Here is a 21,475-nt window from a genome sequence, read left to right on the forward strand (position 1 = left end):
AGCCACCATCTGCTACCTCCTGAGATCCACACTAGCAGGAAGAGAATCAGAGTAGCCAGGACTCAATGAAGGCACTCTGATGTGAGATGTGGGCATCCCAGGCAGGGATCCAATCACTACAAATGCCCTGCCCCATGCTACCAATATTTTTAACCTGGAAGTGTTTCATCCAAAGAAAAGAAGGCTTAGTAGACACTCAGGTATTGGGCTTGCATTGGGTGGTCACAAGGAAGTCCCAGTAGGGGTTACCACTCAAAGACAGTCATTGTAATATGGCATGTGCTCTGCCAGGGAGTAACAGGCTTCATGGCAAATTAGATGAGCACTGAAATGACATGGGCTCCACGACCTCTTCATTGAGCACTCTCCCTGCTATTTACCTAAATAAAAACCTTAGTATGATATAGACCTAGACGTCTAGTGTTGGATGATCTATAATCACCAAAGTATAGCTAGAATGAGTGAGCTTCTAAAATATCCCTTTCAAAGCTTTGTTTATGATGCTTCCTTGGTCCCAAGATGAGGAGACATTACAAAATTATGGAGGAAATGCTTTATTCAGTGTCTCCCTTTGTGAAAACCAAGCTCCACATTCCAGATGATGATCAGGGTGGAGGAACATAAGTGGCTTGTCTCACTCGACCTTTCACTAAAATCCATTCCACACAATTTATCTTTTTTCTTTTTTAATTTTTAAATTTTTCAGGTGAACAAATTTCATGTATTTCATATATATATGAATATATATATATTTCAGATCATAGTGATACTTCCCACCCTCCCTACTCCTACCCTACTCCTCTTTCCTTTCTTGTTCTTTCTTTTAATTTTTACAATGATCTATTTTCACTTAACTTTATACTCATATGATTAACCATACACTGAGTAAAGAGTGCAACAAATAAGAAGAAGAAAAAAACACCATTCCTCAACAGTAGAGATAGGGGCTATAAACAAGCATTGAATCTCAAGGTTTTTTTGAAAATGTTCTATAAAACACATATATTAACATATTGGCCATCTGCACAAGATTCTTCACTAGTATTTCAGTGTCCAGAGGTATAAGGCATCCCCTACTTTCTTTCGGCCAAGCTTCCAAGGTTTGCCACTGTCAGTTCCTATGCCCACTCACCCCACACGTCCTTGGCTCCAGGTAAATGAGAACAATAACTTATTACCCCTGGTCAGGCACATTCAGCACATCCCCACCTTCACACATTTGCTCTGTTGCATGGTTGCCTAAAAGGCCTTGCCCTGTCCTCCTCTCAGCCAGGCTGATGATCTGCTTCCTGGAAGGCCTAGCAGAAGTCCAGCCTATAGCTCCCTTTTGGCAACTAACCCAGAATGCCAGGCTGAATGTTCTCAAGAGAGGCTGGAAATCTCTAAACTTTGTTTCCTGTACCCTAACACAGAAACTGCTCAATAGACATCTGGCAATGAGGGCACAGATGTGGCAGTGCAGCTACAGAGATCTGGGAAGGTCATTAAGCACAATAATAACCCAGAAGAGGGTGTACACTGTTCTGTTCCCTACTTTCCTGCTTTGTACCTTTCAGGCCCTTGATAATTTACGGTGCCACAAAAATCCCATTAGGACTGGCTACAGGGTGTTCAAATTATGTCATTGTAATGGAATTTGGGTGTGTTGAAGGCAATTCCAAAGGAAAGACTCATTGGCCAGGACTTTGGAAGTTTCCTTTACAGTGGAATTTGCTTTGTAATGTCATTCACAAGACAAGATCTGCCTGGTCTTGAGGTTGCCTTGGGAATGAAGTGATAAATACCTGGATAAAAATTGTAACCCAAGTTTGTAAAAACTGAATATAGCCTTATAGTATATAATTAAAGTATATGATATTTAGCTAAATATCAATGAATCAATGAATGAGAATTTGGCTCTATAGGATCACAGACCCAAAACAGCAAGGTTATGTGTGTAACCCAAAGCAGGTGACTATTAAGTGACATAGCTCATGATTCTAAACACTGTCTATATGTTTGTATTTTGTATATAAACATGATGGCTTCTCTTCCGTTATTCTGAAGAATCTTTGATAATTCACATGCGAAATTAAAGGCATCTTATTCATTCAGTTATTTATTATTCTCTGTAAAATGAGTTAGGAATTTGTCCCCGTGAATAATGTTAGTCATAATAGTTAATTTACTCCTATTCATTGGCAGTAATAAAAATGTACAAGGGGAGGCAGAAACATTATTATTTCTTGCTTGAAGTGCAATTTCATGTGGTGAGAAAAACATGTTAATATGCTGCAAAGTGCTACAGGAATTTAGTTCTCAAAGGAATGGCGGTATTAAATGGATTCTGACAAGAAGGAGCCTCGGAAGGGAAACATTTATCTTCATAAAGTCATTAAATTTACTGAGCAGCATCACATTCTTCCTGCAATCTGCTCACTCCATTAAAAGCGAAGCTGTGGAGCTGGCTCTGTCATGAGAGGCCATTGCATTTCTGAAAATTGGAAGAATATGACTCTTTCCCCAAATAATATCTTCCCCCACCAAATGTACAAGATCATTCACAGATACACACACAGGTGTCCTGCTATCTCTTTCCAAAATAAATAAATTGGGGGTACTGATAAGTTTCTTATCCTCACAATCAGATGGTTCTCCATGTGACAGAGAAAGCATATTTTGCAAACCCTCTCATTTTACTGTTTCAGGAAACTCTGGGCTTTAAGGATGTTTTCCCATCCTGTTGAGATGGATCCCAGGCAGCTCACGCAAGTCAAAGTCAGCATAATGGCATGAATTGTTCTATACAACAGATTCATGTTGCATGCATTTCTTTATCAAAGCATTCTCATCCACACACCATAGCATAAATCTGTGTTCTTACAAAGTGCAGAGAGAAATAGAACTCGGGTTTCTTGGGGTTTTGCATTTCCCCTGTGTTTTCCAATATGTATATGTCGTTAATGAGCTAAAATTGCCAAGAAATGCAAACAGACTTCAGAATTAAAGCCATGCTGCCAGCTTGGACACATGTAGGAGATGAAAACAAATTGAATAGTTTTCAATATACTGTAATAACATTTCCCACTCACCTGATACTTTTCTTCACAACACTTTGCAAATAGCTATTGCTCTAAGAACGAGGACAAATATCCTATCTGCATTTTTGTTATAAGAAAGAATAGAATTTCAAGTGCAGTTCAGGAAAGGATGAAAGTATAGAGTACAAAATAAAGATATTAAATTAAGAAGACATGCTGTGGGTAGCAATTTAAAAGTTCCAGTGCAAATTTGTCTAGGGAAGTAAAAGGGCTTGAAGTCAACCAAGATAGCAAAGGTTTCCTCCATACCACACCACACCACAAGTCATGGATGGAGCTGTCTAAAGACAAATACAGAGGAATAAAACTATTTGTCTGGTGCCACAAAAAGCAAACAGTTGAAAGGTGTTGACTATAAGCTCCCCGAGGTCAGAGCCAATATCGTTCATAGTTACTAATAGATGCCAGCACTTCCTATGAACTATGAGTTCATAGGAGGTGCTCAATAAGTATTTGTTAAGTAAAGAAATGAGTAGATAGATGGACTACTCACTTTTGCTCCAGAGGTTTACAGGGCCAGATGGATACATTCCTAGTCTTGTCCTCCAAGTGATACTGGCTTGACCAAAGGCGACTGCATTTCATTAACAGGATGGATTCTGAAATATGTGACAAAGTGGGAAAGATCTGCAGTGACCAACTCCCAGAATTCTTATTCCCTGTTCTGAAAGAAGACTAAGATTTATTGAGTGTCCATCATGATCTAATCAATTGATCTTTGTTTTCAGAACTCTGGGAACAGGCCATTTTACTAATGAGGAATTTCAGGAAGATTAAGTATTTTGCCTAAGAGCACACAACAATAACTTCCAGAATAGTCACTACAACTCATTCAAGTGACAACTATCCAGTATGTGACTTTCACATGTCTGGCTCTGTTCTCAGTGTTGGGTTTCCCACAATGAACAAGACAGCATGGCCCTTGCCTCTGGAACCAGTAGTCTAGAGTTGTAGATTGTTATTAAACAATAACCTAATTAATCACTGGTGAGAAATGCTACAAGGAAGCAGCACATTGTGCTATGAGAACAGTAAACACAGGAAAATAATCTTCTCCCAACAAGGGTCACAGAGGCTTCTGGAAAAGCAAGTGACACTGGAGTGACACTTTTAAAATAAGTTTTGTTTTATTTTTGATTGATAAAATAATTGTATACCTATGGAGTACAGTGTGTTGTTTCAATATATGTATATGCTGTATAATGATCAAATCAAGTTAATTAGTATATAAATCACCTCAAACATCATTTCTTTGTCATGAGAACATTAAAAAAATCCCCTCTTCTTGCTATTTTAAAATATAAATCATTGTTGATTATAATCACCATACCATAGAATGGAATACCAGTAACACATCTCAAAGCTCAGTAAGAATTAACTAGAAAAAAAGAACATAAAGCGAGGGTATTTCTTGAAGAAGGATCATATGTAAACAAAGGCTGGAAAACATCATACTTAGTGAAATAAGCCAGTCCCAAAGGTACCAATACCACATGTTCTCCCTGATCTGTGATAACATAGCACATAAAAGTGAAATTGATACTTCGAGAAGGGATGACTTGAGCTGATTTTGTCTTGATTGGGCAAGGAACAGTTTCATTTTTTTGTTGTTTTTTTTTTTTCTTCTTCATACTATTTGTTGAACTCTTTACTTATCATGGAGCTAATCATATGTATATAAAGTCAATTGAAAATAGATCTCAGTAAAAAATAAGAGCAGGAGGAGGAAGTTTGTAACTGTAAAGCTGTGCAGTTCTGCATACATTCCTATGGACTTACTTCTAAGGGTACAGTTTAAAAACTTGTCATGGACTCCAAATTCCATTAAGCTTGATGGTAAAAATGTCATCTGAATTGTTAAAGTGATCATATTTATGTTAAAATGAACATATAGTTAGGATTAAGTATTAAAGTGGTCATATAAATATGATCAAGTGCCTGGTAATAATAATAATCGGACTTGCCCCAAATGGTGGAGTTAGAAATGTGCCAGGGGATTCCAATACAATCCCATCAAGACTGCATGTACCAATGCCATCTCACTAGTCCAAGTGATCAATTTCAGTTCACAGTTGATCACACTGATAGGTTTAAGAGTCAAAGTGGGATACACAGCAGACTCATAGAATGGCAGATGTCCTAAACAGCACTCTGGCCTCAGAATAAGCCCTTAAGGCATTTGGATCTGGCTGAAGAGCCCATGAGATTATTGCAGGCATGGAAAGCCAAGACACTCTGGCAAAAAATGAATGAATGAATGAATAAATAAATAAATAAATAAATGAATCAAAGATCTCTGCGAGTGAGATCCCAGTAGAAAGAATGGGGCCATCAAAGAAGGAGGTAACTTTCTCTGAAGGGAGGAGAGAACTTCCACTTTGACTATGACCCTGTCTAAATAAGATCAGAGTCCACGAACTCAAAAGGCTTCCATAGCCCTGGCAACTCATGACTAGAGCCTAGGGAGATTTCTGATGCCATAAACAAGAGTGTCAAATTGTGAAGTCAACAACAGGAGTCACTGTGTACTTACTCCTCATGTGGGATCTCTGTCCTTAATGTGTTGTCCAATGTGAATTAATGCTATAACTAGTACTCTAACAGTATTTTACACTTTATGTTCTGTGTGGGTGCAAACTGATGAAATCTTTACTTAATATATACTAAATCGATCTTCTGTATATAAAGATAATTGAAAATGAATCTTGATGTGAATGGAATGGGAGAGGGAGTGGGAGATGTGAGGGGTGCTAGTGGGAGGGAAGTTATGGGGGGAAGCCATTGTAATCCATAAGCTGTACTTTGGAAATTTATCTTTACTAAAGAAAAGTTTAAAAAAATTGAATTTAAAAGAAGAAAACGTTCCAACATGGGAAGCAGTCCAAACAGCAGACTCATAGAATGATAATAGCTTTAAGTAATACTCTGACCACAGAATCAGCCCTTAAGGCTTCCTGGTCTTGCTGAAAAGCCCGAGAGAGCATTTTAGGCATGGAAAGCCAAGACACTGTGGCAAAAAAAAAAATGTTCTACATGTGTCACTCCCCGTCTTCGTGGAGGAACGACACAGGACCCTGAGCTGTTCTTTTGTCTGCTCGGCCCTCCCCGGGTTTGCTGCTGGTTCTTCCCAGGTTGGCTACCGACCCTTCCACCTCTGTGGAAAGGCGGTTCCCCCTGCCACCTTCCCTACTTCCGCGGGGGAGCGGCACACCGCAGGCCGGCTCTCTCGGGGGCTGCACAGGTGTTCCTTCAGATAGATGTTCCTGGTGCATGTTGTCTCTCTCCTCCTTTATAGTCCTCTTCCACCAATCCCAACTCTGCTACCCACACGCCGAGTACGCTGCTCTCCTCCAATCAGGAGCAGGTCCTGCAGCTTGTCAAGTTGGTGAGAGGCAGCTGGGTAGAAGCTGTTTCCTCCTCTCCCAGAGCCATATTGTGGGAGAGCAGATGTATAGAATAAGTCTTAATTCCAGTAACTTAGTCTAGTCTGAGTTGCTCCCAGTTGCTCCCCACATACATGAAGGATCTCTGTGAATGAGACCCCATGGAAATAAGTGGCCATCAAAGAAGGATGTACTCTTCTCTAAAGGCAAGAGAGAACTTCCACTTTGCCTGTGGCCTTGTCCAAATACTGACAGAGTTTGTGGACTCAAAATGCTTCCATAGCCTATGTAGCTCATGTCAAGAGCCTCGGGTGGTCACTGATGTCATATATTGTTAATCATTAAATTAACAACAGGAGTCACTGTACACTAACTCCCCATGCAGAACCTCTGTCCTCAGTGAGTTGTATTATGAGAGTTAACTGTAAAACTAGTTCTCAAACAGTTTGTGTGTGTGTGTGTGTGTGTGTGTGTGTGGGCAAATTGTTGAAATCTTTACTTAGTATAGAGTTGGTCTTCTGTGTACAAAGTTAATTGAAAATGAATCATAATTGAGAATGGGGACTGGGAAGGGGAGAAGGAGAAGGAGGAGGAGGAGAGGTGGCAGTGTGGGTAGAAAGGTAAGTATGGTGGGAAGAATAACTATATTCCTAAAGTTGTACTTATGAAATTTTTATTCCTTAAAAATTAAAATTACAAGGCCGGTGCTACAGCTCACTAGGCTAATCCTCCGCCTTGCGGCGCCGGCACAACAGGTTCTAGTCCCAGTCAGGGCGCTGGATTCTGTCCCGGTTGCCCCTCTTCCAGGCCAGCTCTCTGCTGTGGCCAGGGAGTGCAGTGGAGGATGGCCGAAGTCCTTGGGCCCTGCACCCCATGGGAGACCAGGATAAATACCTGGCTCCTGCCATCGGATCAGCGTGGTGCACCGGCCGCAGCGCGCTGGCCATGGCGGCCATTGGAGGGTGAACCAACGGCAAAGGAAGACCTTTCTCTCTGTCTCTATATCTCACTGTCCACTCTGCCTGTCAAAAAATAAATAAATAAATAAATAAAAATTTAAATTATATAACAGTATAACTAGTACTCAAACAGTACTTTACACTTTGTGTTTCTGTATGGGTGCAAACTGTTGAAATCTTTACTTAGTATATACTAAATTGATCTTCTGTATATAAAGATAAGTGAAAATGAATCTTGATGTGAATGGGATGGGAGAGGGAGCAGGAGATGGGAGGGTTGAGGGTGGGAGGGAAGTTATGGGGGGGGGAAGCCACTGTAATCCAAAAGCTGTACTTTGGAAATTTATATTTATTAAATAAAAGTTAAAGAAAATAAAATTTATATATATATACATATATATATATATATATAAAGAAATGTTTCTTTTGGCCTTGTCACTGGTTATTCATTATGTAATTAAAAATTTAAAAATGCTAAGAAATCTAGAATCTATACAGAGCTCAAAAAACTCAACAACAACAAAACAAACATCCAGTTAAGTAGGCAAAGGACTTGAACAGGCATTTTTCCTAAGAGAAAATTCAAATGGTCAATAGACACTTGAAAAAATGCTGAGGATGGCTAACCATCAGGGAAATGCAAAACAAAACTACAATGAGGTTTCACCTCACCCCAGTTAGAATGGCTCTCATAAAGAAATCAACAAACAACAAATTCTGGCAAGAATATGGGGGAAAAGGTACCCTAATTCACTGTTGGTAGGAATGTAAACTGGTACAGCCACTGTGGAAGACAGTATGGAGACATCTCAGAAATCTCAATACAAACCTACCTTAAGATCCAGCCACTCCACTCCAGGGAATTTAACCAAACCAAAAGAAATCAGCATATGAAAGAGTTAATGTACCCCCATGTTCATCACAGCTCAATTCACAATAGCTAAGATATGGAATCAACCCAGATGTCCATCAACTAAAGACTGGATAAAGAAATTATGGTATATATACAGTATGGAATACTACTCAGCTCTAAAATAAAATAATTCTTTTGCAAAAAGATGGATGCAACTAGGAATCATTGTACTTAGTGAAATAAGCCAGTCCCAAAAACACAGATATCATATGTTTTCTCTGATCAGGGGTAACTACTAGAATACCTAAAACGTAATACATTGGGATGAAATGGACATTTTGATATTAGATGATTATTTACAGCCTTTGTTTCTTCTGTTGAGGAACAGTGCTTTTTTCATACTATTTGTTGAATTCTTTTAGTTAGTGTAGGGTTAAACTTATGATCATTAAGTAAACTTAAATATATCTCTGTAAAAATTAAGAGAGGAAATAAGAGAGGAAGTTGAAGGAAGGGTGGGAGTGTGGGTGGGAGGAAAGGAATTATCAATATGTTCCTAAATCTGTATATATGAAATACATGAAACTTTATAATTTAAATAAAGTTTTAAAAAGATAAATCTACAGAATTTATTAGACAAACAAATATCTCTAATTAAGGAAGTTCCTTGCAGAAATTTCTCTAAAAATTTGAAATGGCTTATATACTTGACAACAGAAGATTAAATCACAGTACCTCCATGCATGAGAGTAGTATGTTACAGCTAAAAATTGCTATTTTCAAAAGGTATTTCTTGGTAGATAGAAATGCCCCAATATTCCATTTTGTGTTGCTATAATAAAATACCTGATGCTGGGTAATATATGAAGAAGTTTGATTTACTGAGGATCCTGGTGACTGAAATGTCCAAAATGCATGGTATTCCTGTTTGATGTGGATCCTTTGACTATGTCACTAAGTGGTAAATGACATTACTTGACAGTAGAACATGAAAGAGTTCACATGGTCAGAAAAGAAGCAAGAGGTCTGAGATGAGCCACGTTCATCTTTTTATAACATCCTGCTCTTACTGGAACTAATTGACTCCTATGAGACCGATTTCACTCAAGACAAACTTTGAAACTTTCATGAGGGTGACCATGACCCAATCACTTCCCATTAGGCTCCACCTCTTAAAGGTCTGACCACCTCCCAGTACCATGATACTGAGGACCAAAGTTCTAGCATATTTACCTTTGGAGGACAAACAATATCAAACATAGCATACAATAGGCCAAAGAATCAGTATACAAACTAATCTGGTCCCATGCATGTGTGTACTTGCCTACGTATATAAGACATTCTGAAAGAAAATACACTATATCATCAAATATGGTTATCTTTGTTGAAATCATCATTTTACATCCTTTTTCATTCTTATCTTTGACACATTTGACATATTTTATACAATGCATATTATTTTATGATGAGAAAAATGATGCAAGTGCATTTTGGTTTGGTTCTAGGATAGTGGGGATTTTAAAATAAATTTTAAGAGCACAGAGCAGTTGAGAATACATTAGCTAAATTTTTCCTCTTTGAAGTGTCATATGAAACTGATCTCAGGTCAAAGAAAACCAGAGGTTATGGAGGGAGTCTTTGCGTTGATTCTTTCCTAATGATCACACTTTCTGTAAAACCAGGGATGGAAGAGAGGCAATTCAGAAATGGGCTTGTTGTGTGGCAACCCTATTCCAATCTTTCAGGCTTCTCCTCTTGTCTACATGCTCACTTCTTTTCTACAATGATGTAGATAGTGTGCAGAACTTTCCTAATATACTTAGATGAAATCTGAATTAGGAGGCTGAAATGCTCACCCTTGCCATTGTTTTGATGTTACTAAATTTTTTCAAGTGTTGGACTACTGTTTGGGTTTCGAATTTTAGCTATTAATGGTGTTATCACTGTGTGCTATTGATCAGAGAACCCTGTACCTTCAGTGATGACTCTTGGAATAATAGGAACACAATTGCTATGATTTAAAAGTGTCTCCTCTAAGATGTACAATTTGGGACATGCTCAATCGGACTTCCTCAAATGGTGGAGTTAGAAATGTTCCAGGGGATTCCAATACAATCCCATGAAGATTGCATGTACCAATGCTATCTCACTAGTCCAAGTGATCAATTTCTGTTCACAGTTGATCACACTGATAGGTCTAAGAGTCAAAGGGATCACACAAACAAGACCAGTGTCTGCGAATAATAACTGAGAGAATAAAAAAGGGAGAGAATGATCCAACATGGGAAGCAAGATACACAGCAGACTCATCCAATGGCAGATGTCCTAAACAGCACTCTGGCCTCAGAATAAGCCCTTAAGGCATTTGGATCAGGCTGAAGAGCCCATGAGATTATTGCAGGCATGGAAAGCCAAGACACTCTGGCAAAAAATGAATGAATGAATGAATGAATAAATAAATAAATAAATAAATAAATGAATCAAAGATCTCTGTGAGTGAGATCCCAGTAGAAAGAATGGGGCCATCAAAGAAGGAGGTAACTTTCTCTGAAGGGAGGAGAGAACTTCCACTTTGACTATGACCCTGTCTAAATAAGATCAGAGTCCACGAACTCAAAAGGCTTCCATAGCCCTGGCAACTCATGACTAGAGCCTAGGGAGATTTCTGATGCCATAAACAAGAGTGTCAAATTGTGAAGTCAACAACAGGAGTCACTGTGTACTTACTCCTCATGTGGGATCTCTGTCCTTAATGTGTTGTCCAATGTGAATTAATGCTATAACTAGTACTCTAACAGTATTTTACACTTTATGTTCTGTGTGGGTGCAAACTGATGAAATCTTTACTTAATATATACTAAATTGATCTTCTGTATATAAAGATAATTGAAAATGAATCTTGATGTGAATGGAATGGGAGAGGGAGCAGGAGGTGGGAGGGTTTGCAGGTGGGAGGGAAGTTATGGTGGGGAAAAGCCATTGCAATCCATAAACTGTACTTTGGAAATTATATTTACTAAATAAAAGTTTAAAAAAAAGTGTCTCCTCTAAAACACAACTATTGCCAATGTGGTAGTAGTTAATAGGAGGTATATATATTTAACCAGAGAATGAACCAGGAGGACTGATCCCTTGTGAATTAGATTAAGGACTTTATAAATGAGGCTTCACACACCATTGTTTTGCTTGCTCTTACACCTTCTCCTATGTGAAGATGAAGTGTCCACCCCCTCTGGAGAATGCAGCAATAAAGTAACATCTTGGAAAGAGTGAAAGCTACCCTTATCAGAAAACTGAACCTTCTGGTGCCTCTATATTCACTTCCCAGCATCCAGAATTGTGAGAAAATAAATTCATATTCTTTACAACTTGCTCAGTCTCAGATTTCATTGTAGCAGCACAAATAGACTAAGATAATTATGTTTCTGTATTTCCTGTCAACAGAGAGTTAGCTATTTGGCTGCTTGAAAAGGACCAAACACTCATCGTTTTCACACCTCAAAGGAGACTGCCATAACAGGCAAATCATGGGACCAGACTAGGATGAGTGTGGGGTAAGTGAGGCACGTACTGCCTCCTTGAATCATATTTCCTAGGTGTTTCCGTTACATCACACTAGTCCCTGCCCTCCCTGAAACATAAGGATAACATTCATTCGTAACAAAAATGTCCACAAATCTAAAATTATAAAGGGCATGGATATAAGAAAGCTTTCATTATTTTCAGCTTTATTCATATTCAAGATGCACAAGATGACTTTTTTATATTTTCATCCATTTTATGAAGTGATTACTACAATCAAGCTAATTAACATATATATAATCTCACATAGCTATGTGGTTTTGTGGTGAGAATACTTGAGATTGACTCTCGGTAGATTTCTAGTATAAAATGTAGTGTTATTAACTTTTAATTTCATTGAATCATGGTTGATGAAATGTATTACATCAGGCTTATGAAACATTTATTCAACAATTGGATAGACCCTGTACAAGGTTTTGGGGATGCTGAAATTAATAGGATGGGGAAGCAGTAGAAATGCACAGGGTACTTAACACTATGCTTATAATGTCAAAGGTTTTGTTAAACTTGCAAGAGCCAGGTGTTTTAATGGTAATCAGTTAAATTACTATACTATTCAACTCTGAGTTATTCATTTATCCCACTTTCCCTTGTGTGGGGGTGGCATCGGAGTAGCCAGTGGCATTTGGTGATCTAGCTTACGAGAAGTTGAGTTAGGATACATGTATTTTGAGCTTAATGTGATATATTTATGGGGATTTCAGTTACTTCCATGAAAGTTAAGTTATTCCTGGGCATCCTGCTAAGGGAAGGATTTCCAGGATATCCCTCCTACCTACAAGGATGACTCACCTGGGGTCATAACATAAAAATTCATAGATCCTATTGCTTGTTCATATGTTCTATACCAACTGGTTGCAAAAGTGTGTGGTTTATGAAAGACAAGGTTTGAGTGTACTGAGTTTTGAAATTAGAAGGTAGTTTGTGGAAATTTCTCTCAAAAAACATACATATATTGGGACTTACCTATATCTGAAAATAATATTAAGGATTTAGATGAATCACCATCAAAGAGTTGTGAAGCTGGGGGAAAATGCTTTCTAAACTATCAACAATAAAAAATTCAATCAATAATGACAGTGAAAAGAAAAATACCTTTTATTCTCTCTATTAAAATGTTATAAAAATTTTTTGACAGGCAGAGTTAGACAGTGAGAGAGAGACAGAGAGAGAAAGGACTTCCTTCCATTGGTTCACCCCCCAAATGGCCGCTATAGCTGGCGCCCTGCGCCGATCCAAAGCCAGGAGCCATGTGCTTCCTCCTGGTCTCCCATGTGGGTACAGGGCCCAAGCACTTGGGCCATTCTTCACTGCCTTCCCGGGCCACAGCAGAGAACCGGACTGGAAAAGGAGCAACAAGGACAGAACCGGCGCCCCAATCGGGACTAGAACCCGGGGTGCTGGCTCTGCAGGCAGAGGATTAGCCTAGTGAGCCGTGGCACTGGCCAAAAATGTTATAAAATTGTCATGCACACATACACAGAAGTGATTAGAGACTATCAGATAAATAAAATATTGGGCCATTTTTCTGGGTTTTATGAGGTTTTTATCATTTTTTCACTTTTATATTTATGTCTTCTATAATTTGTTTTTCCTTTCTAAATAAATAGTGCGGGGCAAGCATTGTGGCGTAGTGGACTAAACCACTGCTTGGGATGCCCATATCCTACATCACAGTACAGTCCCAGCTATTCTGCTTCTGATCCAACTTCCTGCTTATATGCTTGGGAAGCAGTGAATGATGTTTCAAATACTTGAATTGGATGGAATTCTTGGCACTTGACTTCAGTCTGCTGCCATCCTGGCTGTCGCAGCCATTTGGAAAGTGTACCAGTGAATAAGATCTCTCTCTCTCTCTCTCTCTCTCTCTCTCTCTCTCTCTCTCCGTGTGTGTGTGTGTGTTTGCCTGTCTCTTTCTCAGTTTCTCTTTCAAAAAATAAACAAAATAAATATAGACTTTTATACTTAATTTTCAATTTGTAAATTTATGTGTCTTTTCTTAAAAAGGAACAAGCCATTTTCATTTAGTTTCAAGTTCCTTGAACCTAGAACTGTTTTTGGTAGGAGATGAAAGACCATAGAGATTTGTAGATGTGTTCATGATTTGTGTAGATAATTTAAAATAATTTTAATACCAAAAATGAAATATGTGCTAAATTCCTGTCATTGCTCAGCTAGTCACACCTGGAGCAAGGCTTCCTTGAGGAGCTAACCAAATAATCTACAGACCTAGAGTCTCCCAGCACCCAGAAAGAAACAATCCATTTCTGCTGGGAAACAGCAAATTTCCCATCACTCTGGGCATTGTTTTTCTTTTTCTTTTTCTTTTTCTTTTTTTTTTTTTTGACAGGCAGAGTTAGACAGTGAGAGAGAGAGAGACAGAGAGAGAAAGGACTTCCTTCCATTGGTTCACCCCCAAAATGACCACTACAGCTGCTGCGCTGCACCGATCCGAAGGCAGGAGCCAGATGCTTCCTCCTGGTCTCCCATGCAGGTGCAGGGCCCAAGCACTTGGGCCATCCTCCACTGCACTCCCAGGCCACAGCAGAGAGCTGGACTGGAAGAGGAGCAACCAGGACAGGATCTGGCGCCCCAACCAGAACTAGATCCTGGGGTGCCAGCGCCACAGGCAGAGGATTAGCCAAGTGAGCCATGGCACCGGCCATTGTTTTACAATTATATCCAGAAAAAATTTCAACCCCATTTCCTATATCACATTATTTATTTTTTATATTCTGTTATACAAGTTTCATGTATTTCATATATACAAATTTATGAACATAATGACACTTTCTGCCCACCCTCCCTCCTGTTCTCACACCTTCACTTCCTCCTCCTCCCTCTCACATTTTCACTCTTAATTTTGACAAAGATCTATTTTTAGTTTACTTAATGATCATACAGTTAACCTAACACTAAATTTAAAAAATTCAACATATAGTATGGAGAAAAAAATAATACTGTTCCTCAACAGAAGAGACAACAATTGCAAACAATCATAGAATCTGAAAATGTCTATTTCACTCTAGTACATTTCATTGCAGGCACTATATTAGTTACCTCATATCAGGGAAAACATAATATCTGTCATTTGGGGACTGGCTTATTCCACTAAGTATAATGGTTACCAATTATGTCTATCTTGTTGCAAAAGAAGAATTTCATTTTTTTTACAGCTGAGTAGTACTCCATAGTATATATATATCATAATTTCTTGATCCAGTCAACAGTTGATGGAAATCTGGGTTGACTCCATTTGTTAGCTATTGTTAATTGTGTTGCATTGAATATGGGGGTACAGATAACTCTTTCATATGCTGATTTCTTTTGGATTGGGTAAATTCCCAGTAGTGAGATGACTGGATCATATGGTAGGTCTATATTAAATCAACAAATGACAAATACTGGCAAGGATGGGGGAAAAGGTACCCTAATCCACTATTGGTGGGGATGTAAACTGGTGTAGCCACTGTGGAAGAGAGTATGGAGATACATCAGAAATCTGAATATCACATTTTTTAACAAATTATCTGTTGATAAACATGTAGTTTAATTCCATAACTTTGCAATTGTAATTCACCTGCTATAAACATGGGAGTATAGGTAATTTCATTTTCTTTGTATATATTCTGAGGAATGGAATAGCTGTGGTAGATCTATTTTTAGTTTTCCAAGGAATCTCCATACTGTTCTCTATAATTGTTGTACCAATTTAAATTCCTACCAACAATGCATTAGGGTACCTTTTTCTCCACATCCTAACCAGTATTTGCTATTTTTTTTTATTTTTTGATAATAGCATTTTAACTGGAGCTATGTGATAACTCATTGTCATTATTTTTGCATTTCCATTATGATTAGTGATCCTGAGCATTTTTCCATTATTTATTGGCCATTTGTATTTCATCCTTTGAAAAATGCCTAATGAAAAAAATAGAAGACACACACAAAAAAAAGGAAAAAATCCTCCATGTTCATGGACTGGAAGAATTAATATCATCAGAATGTCCACACTACCCAAATCAATTTACAAATTTAATGCAATTTCAAGGATTTTCTGCACAGAACTAGAAAAAAATCCTAAAATTCATGTGGAAGCACAAAAGACCCCAAAGAGCAAAGCAATCTTAAACAATAAACACAAAGCAGGAGACATCACAATACCAGATTTCAAGACCTGCTACAGGGCTGTTATAATCAAAATAGTCTGATATTGGCATTTAGATAGACACATGGACCAACAGAACAGAATAGAAACCTCAGAAATAAACCCACACATCTACAGTAAACTAATTTTTAACAAATAAGCTAAAACCATTCCCTGGAGAAAGGACAGTCTCTTCAACACATGGTGTTGGGAAAATTGGATTCCCACATGCAGAAGTCTGAAACAAGACCCCTAACTTATATTCCATATAAAAATCAATTTAAAATAGGTCAAAATCTAAACTTCAGGCCTGAAACTGCTAGAGAAAAACATAGGGGAGATGCTGAAAGACATTGGCCTAGGCAAAGACTTCTTGGGTAAGACCCTAAAAGCACAGGCAAAAATACACAAATGGGACTACATGAACCTCAGAAGCTTCTACACAGAAAAGAAAACAATTAACAAAGTGATAAAACAGCCAACAAAATGGGAGAAAACATTCATAGACTGCATATGCAATAAAGGATTAATATCCAGAATATATGAGGAGCTCAAGAAACTGAAAAACAGCAAAACAAGCAATCTAGTTAAGAAATGGAAAAACACATTAACAGTCTGTGATCTTGAAATGCCATTTCTTACTAATAGAAGTGGAGGATTGTAGATCTAGGGCAAGAAATGCACAAAATAAACCTGGACCATCTCAACCCACCAGATAGCAAGGAAACTATCAAAGATTGCTAGGATATTACAAAAGCCAACTTACTTCCCAAAAATAGGACAATTTGAGAATCAAACAACAACAAAAAGATGACTTCAATGGATTGAATACACTGAACATGTTTAATTTCATGATTTCCTTGTTTTAAAAAGGTCACTTTTTCAAATGATAGAGGCTAAATTATTATTTTGAGAATTTGTAACTAAATGGAAATAATCAATACCAATTTTGCATTTTCTGTATAGACTGTACCACTGGGCAACCAAACAGTAAATGAAGGAAACGTTTCTTTTAAAAGTATTCTAGCTAATAGAGGAAGATATAATTAGAAGCAGAATATCACCATTTTCAAAACCCTAATGAAGTAATGAGTTGGACATTGAACAATAATAATTACCATTGTAAAAAAAGGTTAGACACTATGTGTCTATGGAGAAGGAAATCAACATAACATATGATATTAATCTTTCTCTTCCCAGTCAAATCTGAATTACAGCAAACCTATAGAAGTAACTACTAGTTCACAAGAAATATAAAGAACAGAGGAACATGTTAACCAATTCCACAGGCATTCAACTGGCAAAATCTGGACTCTGAGAAATTCTATATGAAAAACACGTTGGTTTCTTTAGCAAATAAATTATGAGGAAAAATATGACAGAGGAAGTTCCTATATTTTTAAATGTGAAAAACAAATCAACCAATCATAATATATAGACTTTATATGGAACCTTACTCAAACAGTGTAGAGTGTGTGTGTGTGTGTGTGTGAGAGAGAGAGAGAGGGAGAGATTTGAAAACTGGCTAGACACTGGTGATACTGTATTTAGAAATTATTGTTATATTTATATTTAATAATGAAATCATAGTTTTGTTATAAAATACTAATTTTTAGTGATACATGCTGAAACATTTTTATTAAGTTGTAAAACATATAGGATTTGCTTCAAAATAACATTTGAGGGAGGAAGTAGTTGGAGCCAAAAATGCAACAAAATTGGCCCTGGGTTGATCATCTTAGAAACAAGGTGATGGGTATGTGGAGGTTTATCATGCTATTCTCTATCTGTCTGTGCAACTTAAATTTCCTATATTTTTAAAATAAAAATCAAGCTGTTAGAATTCATGTGGTAGAAATGGAGGAAAAAAGGTAGGAAGCCTATGCTACTATTTTCATCCCACAAAATGTTAAGTCAAAAAATTCTTTTTAAAATTGACAAGCAAGAAATAGAGATCTACTATTTAAAGATACAGTGTAACTAATAAGATAATTCAATGCTAAAATATCTACCAAACATCTGGAGGAAGATTTATTCATTAATTTATCATTGAACAATAAATTATCCTAAAACTTAACTTGCTGGAAACAATAAAGATTTATTATATTGTCATTTCTCAGGGTTAAAGAGAATCCAGGAGCAGCTTAGCTAAATGGGTTTGGATCAGGGTCTCTCATGAGGTTATAGTCAGGCTGCTGGCCAGGGATGCATTCATCTCATGGTTTGGGTGGGGCTGAAAGATGCAATTCCAAGACAGTTTATTCACATAGCCATTTTCAAGAGGCCTCAGTTTCTTTTAGACTGCTAACTGGAAGCCTAGGTTCCTGCTATTCGGGCCTCTCCACAAGACTGTATGAGTGTCTTCAGGATATGGTTACTGACACTCCCCCCCAGTGAGTGATAAAGGGGAAAGGTTGATAGAGAAAGGTGGAATCTACAGTGTCTTTCATACTTAACCAACACTTAACCCATACACCATGAGTCATACAGACCAGCCCTGGTACCTCAGTCTAATTACAGTGTTGGAAGAAAATACACAAGGGTGTTATCACCAGGAGGTAGGCATCATTGAGGGCCATCTTGGAAGCCAACAACCCCAAGAGGTGAAAGGTAATATCCGTAAGTGACTTCTTTATCTTTCATGACATTGAGTCTATAAACACTGCTTAAAATAGTTAAATTTAGAGAGACAGCAGATGATAGAGAGATATGCAAAGACCACAATGTGAGCATATGCTTTTAGAATTACAGTGTTAGCCAACAGAAGAGAAAAAAGGCATGTACAAACATGTCTACTATTACAAAATGAGGTTAGGGATAGATAAGGATAGTGAGCAGCAACGTTGATTTTTGTTGTGGGCCCCTTTATGATGCTTGATTTTTACTATATTTATTCACTCAAATCAATTACAAAATCAAAATAATCTGAAAAGTGCTCCTTTACAAAGATGGAGCTAGACAAATGTCTCTTTGTACTTCCTTGAACTGAATGTAAAGGCCAGGGAGGGGCAGGTCCAGGAGTCTGGACTACAAGAGGTGTTGGTAAAGACCATGCACCAGACCCAGAAGACAAGGATCAAGAGACAGCTTCCATATGGAGACACAGACTTTGTGATTCTACAAGCTACAGGGCACCAAAGTTCATCACTGGCAAGCTCCAATAAGCATCCTCCAGAGCCCAGTGTGGTACTAGAAGGGGTTATCTCACAAGGTCTAGGAAGGCAGATCAAGTCCATAATACCCTCTCTGTAGGATAAATGCTCTGTAAGTGTTCCCTTGAACACTGGCATGGGACAAACTATGATCTAGGCCATGACATGTTTTTAAACTTCACATACTATTTTGGCACCTGCCCTAGGGCTCCTCAACATCTCAAATCAAATGTTCTTCCAAAGAAGTTGCCATCATTGGAAAGATCTGCTGCCTGGAACCTGCTTCCATTTGGTCCTCAGATGCATGAGAGCCCTGCCCTGATAAAACTTCAATATCCTCCCACTGCTCTGCTTCCCATTCTCAGTGAACCACAGCTGCTCAGCAGAGGCCCTTATTGCTGGCCTTTCAGACACTCAGACTAATCTAAAACACAACTTAATGCTGCTATGAGTATTTAATTATTATGGCTGTCAATTGATCTAAATATTTTAATGAATGGTTTTATTATGCTTCTGTCCTGAGGTTTTAAGCAAGAAGCACAATTATAAAAATCTGGCGTTTTCAGCCATATTTTTAGCATTTTAATAGTTTGTGGAAAATGTATCAATCACAGTTATTTGTTATGCCTCACACTGAGAGATGACAACAGCAGTGGTTTTGTTGAAAAAACCTTGAAATAGAAGTCTTGGGTTCAAATTCCACATCGAAACATCATGTTGTACACCTTCAATATATACAATGTTTATTAATTATACCTCAATAAATGTGGGGAAGAGAGAGAGACACACACACAGAGAGAGAGAGAAGGTTGAAATAAACAAATGGTGAGAATTTGTGTTATAATTAAAAAATAAATGGATAAAAAGCAAAAAAAATTTATATCTGAGTGAAAATAAATAACTAAATTTCAGCATTCCACTTGTCAGAAGGTTGACCTTGGGCAATCATCTGAACCAGCGTAAGCTATTTCCTTATCTGTAAAATGAAGACTATGAGCCTGACTGAAACAGCTGTTTAACAATCCAATTGAGTGATGTGTGAAAATACTTTCTAAACTATAAAGCGTTAAGCACATATACAAGATGTAATTTTATTTAAACAAGTGAAAAAATATGCAGCGATGTGAAAGGTCAAATTACTAGCTATGTGAGTCCTTAAGATAATGAGCTTTCACTATCTTCCTAGGAGGAATCTTTCATCCTTTGTCCTTAGAGCATGCTTGTGTTAGATGTGTCCTTGAGAACACAAGGGGGGTGTCCGTACAGTGCCTAGCACAGAAGACACACAGCACATGCTTACTTCACTGTACTGATCTCCACAGCCCTTACTCTCACTGAAACTGTGTGAAGTGTCCAGTTCCAAGGCTATCAGAATGCTGCTGCATCCCATAGTCCAGACATATCACATGCCTCAGTGAACAGCTTTCTTCAGCTCATCTTTTTCTTGAGCCTATGTGTCATAGCAATAATATATGATAGCTGGTTCCTGCAGCTTGGATGGTGACTTGAAATTACCCACTGGCATTTCAAAGCCACAAGGCTTTAGAGGCTTGAAACTCCAGCCACCCCTCCTTTTTTTTAGAATTTGACCTTGGTATGGGTCATAGATACTTAGTGCTTCCCTTAATTTTTAGAGAGCTTGGTTATTACAGCAGAAATTCTGCTGCTTTCTAAGATATTTAACCTTGTCAGTTGCAACCAGTATTGGGAAGCTGTTGAGACAAGACCAGCATGTGAGTCATAGCCAGAGAGTCATTGGTGGATGGGGCTATAGGTAAAATTGAACTGAACCCAGTTCAGGCTGACAACTGGCATAGAAATATCAAAAGGTGACAAAGAACATATTTCTGGTATGATTGTGCAAGGTTCAAAGAAACCAGAAGCAGCTAATCCAGTAGCAGCTAAAGGTTCTGTTTACCTGTTGGAGAGAAGTAGCCAAAGGCATTTTCTGTCCTGCAAAGCTTCTCAGAAGACAGAGCTGACTGGACTAAGGATATATTCTGATGACTGCCTCTGACTCTCACTGTTAATCACTTGGTATTCACTCCTGCTGGATCATTAACCTGCTATCATCACTTTTAGGATTGGTGTTGGGCCAACTAAACCCAGGCATAAAATAAAGGGGCAAAGATATACTGCTAAATACAAAGGCAACTGAATTAGTAATATTGGAATCAATGAAGAGTTGAAGGCAGCAAAATTAAGTGGAGCAGAGAAAGATTTTAAAAAAACAAAATATATAGCCCAAGAAAACATAATAATAATTGAACCTTAACACATCAAAAAATTTAACATCAAAATCCATAGAACAAAAATTCT

General features: G+C 38.0%; 1 long non-coding RNA gene across 3 annotated transcripts in view; it reads right to left on the reverse strand.

Annotated features, from left to right (window-relative positions):
- LOC149119749 (uncharacterized) overlaps positions 1–21,475 on the reverse strand; it is a 91,776-nt gene that overhangs the window by 17,634 nt on the left and 52,667 nt on the right. For 2 of the 3 annotated variants that reach the window (XR_016228491.1, XR_016228492.1), the window contains exon 2: positions 3,574–3,679. The exons of the other annotated variant lie outside the window; for it this stretch is intronic. This is a non-coding gene — a long non-coding RNA (uncharacterized LOC149119749). The remainder of the gene's footprint in view (positions 1–3,573; positions 3,680–21,475) is intronic. 3 annotated transcript variants of the gene reach the window in all.

This window comes from Oryctolagus cuniculus, chromosome X, assembly GCF_051225735.1.
Source record: "Oryctolagus cuniculus isolate XC-2025 breed Fujian yellow rabbit chromosome X, ASM5122573v1, whole genome shotgun sequence".
NCBI lineage: Eukaryota > Metazoa > Chordata > Mammalia > Lagomorpha > Leporidae > Oryctolagus > Oryctolagus cuniculus.